The following is a 6064-nucleotide window of genomic DNA, read 5'->3' on the forward strand; positions in this document are numbered from 1 at the left end:
GGAGGACACCCCACTCCGCCGGTGGGGGTGGGGCTTGGACAGGGACACGGAAGGGGGAGGACGAGACGGGGCGAGCCACCCCCAGTGCCTCTTGGGTTTGGGGATCCCCGTGAGACCCCCCGGGGGCCACACTGCCCGGGTTGGTGGTGGTGGTGGGCGGAGGCTGGGTGTGAGGACACGGAGGACAGTCGGTGAGGTGAGCATTTTTAGGGGTGGTGCAGAGGCTGGATGGTGGACGGTTGTGCCAGTGTCACACCGCACCTCTGTGCCTCCCATCTTTGCCAATGGGGGCCCTGGCCCGTCTCTTTCACGGGGTGCTGCTGGGTCAAGGAATTCATTTTCTAGCTGGTAAGCGGGGGTTGACTGACTGGTGCTGGATGACTGCTCCAGGGAGAGGGGGGCCAGGGTGGGGCTTTACCCACCTTCCCCTCAGGACTGGTGGGTTTGGTAGGAGGACCAGGACTGGCGGTGAGAACCCTTGCAAAGGTTTGCCCCTTCCTCCGCAGCACAGGCTGGGGCAAGCAGGGAGGTAGCCCAGGGAAGCAGCATAAATCGGCGGAGACTGCAGCTCTGGCAGGGCTGGGGCCACTGCTGGGCTGTGTGTGTGTGTGCTTGTGTGTGCGTGTGTGTTTGCGTGTGTAGGCTCCAGCAACCGGCAGGGGAGGAGGAGGGGGGTGGGTGTGTTGGCTGGTGGGGCAGTATGTACATGTGGGGAGGGGTGTGTGTGTGTGTGGGGGGGACATGGAGTGGACCCCCGCTCTCTCTGTCTGCACACACACGCACGTATATACACACACATCCGTGACCCAGCAGGGTTTCCTCAGAATGTTTGGAGGGGAGATAGCAGTTTGAGTGTTTGTGTGCACATAGGTGTGTGTGTGCATGTGTGTGTGTGTGCATCCGGGGAGCTTGTGTCCAGGCATGCCTGAGGAGGGAGCAGGGAAGGGGCCGGTGGGGCTGAGCCTCAGCTCAGCTCAGCTCAGCTCTGGAGCGACATGGTACTGGAGCACTTTCTGCAGCTCCAGCTGTGCCCCTTTCCCCTGGACTCCTCCCACCCCAGCAGCTGCTTTGGAGGGCTCTGCCTTGGTCCCCTGCTGAGGGACACAGGTGTTGGGCTGAAGTGTGTGTGTCAGGCTGCGGCTGCTGTGGCTGTCAGCAGGCCAGGCTGTCAGAGGTGAGAAGCTGGGGGAAGGGGGGGGGACAGTTGCTGGCAGCACCTGGAGGAATGTGGTGGAAGCTGCCGGCCCTAGACTGCCTGAGTCAGTTACCAAGGGACATTTTAATATGGGGAGCTGCATCATTGGGGGGAGGGGTACTGGGAGTATTTGGATGTGTATATGAGAGTGTGCGCAGCTCACACCCATTCCTGTGCCCTGCGGACACCTGTGGGATGTGTCATGTGTAGGCCATCAGCAGGACATGCGGGCCTGCAGATGTATGTAGATGTGTGTCCTGGGAGAGTGGTCTGCACGCATGCACACGCCCACAGAGCAATGTCCCGAGTGAGCCGTGGCCCTGCAGCTGTGGACAGGGTGTGGAACTCTGGGCCATCAGCCTCAGGGCAGGAAGAAAGAGGAGTAATTGAAGGGGGACATCAGGGAGAAGTGTGTGTGTGACGTCAGTGAGAACCTCGGGGTGTGACATCAGCTTCAGGCTGCTGGTGACATCACTAGACAGCAGTGTGGGGGGTCGCCCCCACCGGCTGGTGTGTGAATGTGATGTCACTGTGAGTGTGGCTGAGTGTTCTCATGTCTCCCATTTATAAGGTGTAAGGAGGGGAGGAGAACGGAGCTGTGGGGTGAGTGTCTCTCCCAAGAGGCCCATTACCCAGCGTGCTGACGGAGATGCACTTTTCTTCTTCAAGAAGAAGGTGTGGGACCCTTGTCTTCACGAAGAAAAGTGCATCTCCTCCCCCTGAGAAGTGCACCTCCTCTGTCACCACATGGTCTCTCCCTGCCCCGTCTGAGCCCCTGCCAGTTGCTGTTCTCTTCTTCATCCCAGCCAGGTGGCACAGACACTTGGGTGTGCATGTATCAGTGAGCAAGTGTGAGCATGTGTAAGTGCATGTGACAATAGAAAATGGCCACAGTCAGGGAGCCTGAGACCTTGGGTTCTAATCCCATTTTGCCATTTTCTGTGTTTCGTGATTTGGGGATTCATGTTACTTCTCTGAGCCTCAGTCTATCGTCTGTAACATGGGGGGGAGTTAGAGAGGTGAAGGGGGATTATAGGAGAGGTGGGTCTCCAGGGGGTGCTGGTGCCTACACATGGTGGGGGTCCCCTTGCCTCCTGTCCCCCAGTCCAGAGCAGCTGCTCCTCCATTTCGGTTCAAGTCTAACTTGGTAGAGGTTGCTCTTCCTTGGTCCTCATGGCAGTCCTGTGAGGTGGGCTGGCTGCTGCTATGTGGACAGTTGACGGATGAGCACACTGAGGTCTGGAGTAAGCTGTCTGTTGACTATTCTTCAACCTGAATTCCCTCCTAAGAGGCTGCAGGCAGACACATTTGATGAACAGGTCACTTCCTGAAGGGTGCACTCTTTGCAGTGGGGGTGGGGTTGGGGATGGCAGGGGGGATGGGGGTGCCAGGGTGCTGGGCCCAAGGCTGAGAGGTCACTGGCTACACAGAGGTTGTTCTCTGTGAGGTCTGGCAGGATGTCTGCTTTGGAAGCAGAACTGAGTTCTGGTGATACCTCTGCCGCTCCTGGCCACCTGTGACAGGGGGGTCAGCGTATCCCATCCATCTGTAAGAGAGCGGAGGCTGCGAGCCTTTCGGGCTTGATGAGTGAGTGTGAAGGTGTGGCTTCCACGAGCAGAAGCAGGATGTTCCCATCACTGTGGCCCTCACCTGCTGCAGCCACAGTGCCCTGGGCCCAGGCCTGCCTCTCCCCCCTCCCCGCTCCGTGATGATGTGCTGTGTGGAGTGGACGCCAGGAAACAGGATTGCCTGGGAGCCTGAGCCTCCTTAACATGTCAGGCCTCTTCAGGGGCGGTGTTAACAGTCCAGAAGGTTAACTCAATCCTCTGCCTCCTGCTGTCCCAGCCCAATCCCCGTTAAATTAAACTCCTGGCTCAATTAGCACCTGGGGCAGTGGCGCTGCCATTATTACTGGGGACAGTGTCTGGAGGATTGGAATAATAGAGACTCCTCTCCTTCCTCCCAGCTCTGCAGACAGTTCCCAGGGAGGCCCGCCAAGAGGCCCTGAAGACTTGAGTCACCTGGCAGGTTTACACCTGGGGTGCCAGAGGAAGGATGCTGGCTGCATGATGCTGCTGATAGCAATAATGATAATTATAGTGATAATAATAATGATGATATTAGCTGTTACTCACTGAGCCCCTGCTGAGATCCAAGCCTGGTATGAAGTTCTTTGTAAGTGGCCCTCGTTTAATCCCACAGAAGCCTTCTGCACTAGGAACTATTATTATTCCTTATTTCACAGACAAGAAACAGAGAGGTTACAGCCCAGCCCAGGGCCACACAGTGATGGAACCAGGACTGGAACCCCCGCAGACGGACTCTCGCATCAGCACCATTCCCCGCTGAACTCCTTCGCCAGGTGGGCCCAGGGGCCTTTCTGTCTTGGGGTGCCCCTCTTGCTGAGTGCCTCTCTGGGCCCTGCTTTGCTCCTCTGCAGATAGGGACAGTGACCCTGCCACAGGAAAGCAGTGGGTCAGGAAGTCCTTTTCGGTGACTTCAGGGACAGAGGGGTAGGAAGGGAGAGGCCTTGGGGACTGCTCCTGGGTCTCAATCCTCCCATCCCTCCTGCACCCCACCCCCACAGTGACCTGTGAGGTTCCTGGAGGCGGCTCCTTGTTCCCCTGGTCCTCCCACAATGCTTGGTGGCAGCAGTGCTTGTGGGGCTCCCTTGGGCAATGGAGGGGATGCTGTCCCAGGATCAATAACTTCCCCAAGTCCCAAGTCTGTCATGGCCTCAGCTGTGGCTCACTTGGCCATCCTGCCACACTCTCCCCATCTTGCTTGTGGAAAAAGCAGGGCCCTGGGTCCCAATTCTGACTCTTTTCCCTGTGGATATGTGTCCTGGGCTAGTCAGTTCACCCGTTTCCTCAGTGTAAAGTGGGGATAATGGTATTGAATTCCTAACCCTTCCAGTTTGTCTGAAAGGTCATTGTAAGAGTTAAATAAGAGACTGTCACGTGTGTAGCATCCTGTCATGTGTCAGTTAGATTATTTCCCTTCCCCTTCCCATCCGACCCCTTCATTCATTCCTGGTTCCCTGGAGTGGGTCTCGGACTGTGTGTCTGCACACGAGTGTCTGTTTCTTTCCCACCCTTTTCAGTTTCTAATCCCCTCCCCGCAAATGCATAGGAATTGTTTCCTGGAGCTCAGGTGGGGGGTCCCGAGGAAGTGTAAGCAGGTCCTGGGGACTGCTTACCCTTCAGCTGGAGTGCACAGTGGGGTTGGGAAGGGAGCAGGGTGTATCTGTGTGTGTGTGTGTGTGTGTGACTGCGTGTGTGCACACTGGTTACTTCCTCTCTCAGGGGGACGTTGGGAGCAAATCCCAAGGGCAGCCTGGCCAGCCTGCTCTGGGCCCAGCCCCAAGACTCGGGCCTGACTCCCTTTCCCTCCTTGGCCTGTTTCTCTATTATCATCCTCCCCCTGCAGTTCTCCCTGGATCCTGGAGAACAGGACACAGGCTGTGGGGTCACCTGCCTGCCACCTCCCTCCCTTGCTGTTCTCATTACTGGAGGTAGAGGGTGGGTGGGAGGAGGAGGGAGGGGGGCAATTTCAAAAATCTGCTTCTGGATCTGTTTCCTTCAGTCTCTCTCACTGCATGTCAGCTCCATGCAGGTGGAGGTTGGTGGCCCCTCAAAAAATACTTGTTGAACAAATTCTTTCCATCTACATGCTACTGAGGAAGGTTTGATGTATTTTGCATTCAGACTTTGCACACACATGTACCCTGATAAGCATGTTTCACCCAGGGAGAATTGCTGGGCCCTGGGGCTCAGGCAGGACCCCCCAGAGATGAGCCTCTGCCTGGAGGAGCTCAGGGCTCTGGAGCAGAGACATGAGGAACATCTGGCAAGTGCCCAGTGTGGGTCTTGCACACAGTAGGGCTTGCTTGACAGGTGGTTCTCCTTAGGCTGTGACCTGCCTGATGGGGCTGTCGCTGCAGGTCAGAGGCAGAGCTGGAGATGTTGAGATGACTTCTGCTCTGAGAGTTGCACAATGCCCCTGCTGTGTGCCAGGCATAGGGCAAGGCACTCTCTATCATCTTGTTTAGTTTTGGCTGGAGGATTGTGAGAGAGGTTCTATCAGCCCCTGGGTGGGGCCACACCAGGTGGAGTGACCATGCAAGCAGGTCCCTGGAGGTAGGGAAGTGTGAAGTGGATTTTGAGATGAGTCTGGACACGTAGTTTGAGGATCAACCACACAAGACCATAAATGCTGGGCTAGAAATTAAGCATTATCCTTTATGTCAGGGAGCATCAGAATCTCCAGGTGTTTGTTAAAATGCAGATTGTCGGCCACTACCTGCTGAGATTTTTGACTCAGTAGGGTCAATATGGGGCCCAGGAACCTGAATTTTTAATACTTTTCTGGAAGATTAATTTACCCATGTTTGCTGGTTGGATGGCAGCTAGAGGACTGCTGCATGTTCCCTGGGTTGTCCAGGACTCCTCCCAGACTCCTTGGGAGGCAGTAAAACTATTCTCATTTTCCATAAAGGGACTGAGCTCAGAGAAGTGGCTTGTCTTAGGTGACACAGCAGCAAGTCAGAGGCTGATACTGACTAATATTCGTCCGCATTCCTTAACTGCTGTTCTAAGCCTGTTCAAGGAGTCCTCATTAAACCCTCACAACGCCCCTAGGTCTCATTCCTATTGCACAGCCAAGGAACTGGAGGAAGAGTCTGCCACCACAGGTTCAAGGCCCCACAGCTAGTGAAGCTTGGCACACTGAGGTCGAGATGTAGTGGGACTGGAGAGGGCCTGTCCTGGCCCTTGCAAGAGCGAATGCCCTCCCTCTCCCTTCTTTTGGGGCGTGGGCGTGGGCGTAGGTGGAGCTGAGCCTGTGGCTGGGGCCAGAGGCGGGGGTGGG

Source organism: Galeopterus variegatus, unplaced genomic scaffold (assembly GCF_000696425.1).
Source record: "Galeopterus variegatus unplaced genomic scaffold, G_variegatus-3.0.2 Scaffold527, whole genome shotgun sequence".
NCBI classification, from domain to species: domain Eukaryota; kingdom Metazoa; phylum Chordata; class Mammalia; order Dermoptera; family Cynocephalidae; genus Galeopterus; species Galeopterus variegatus.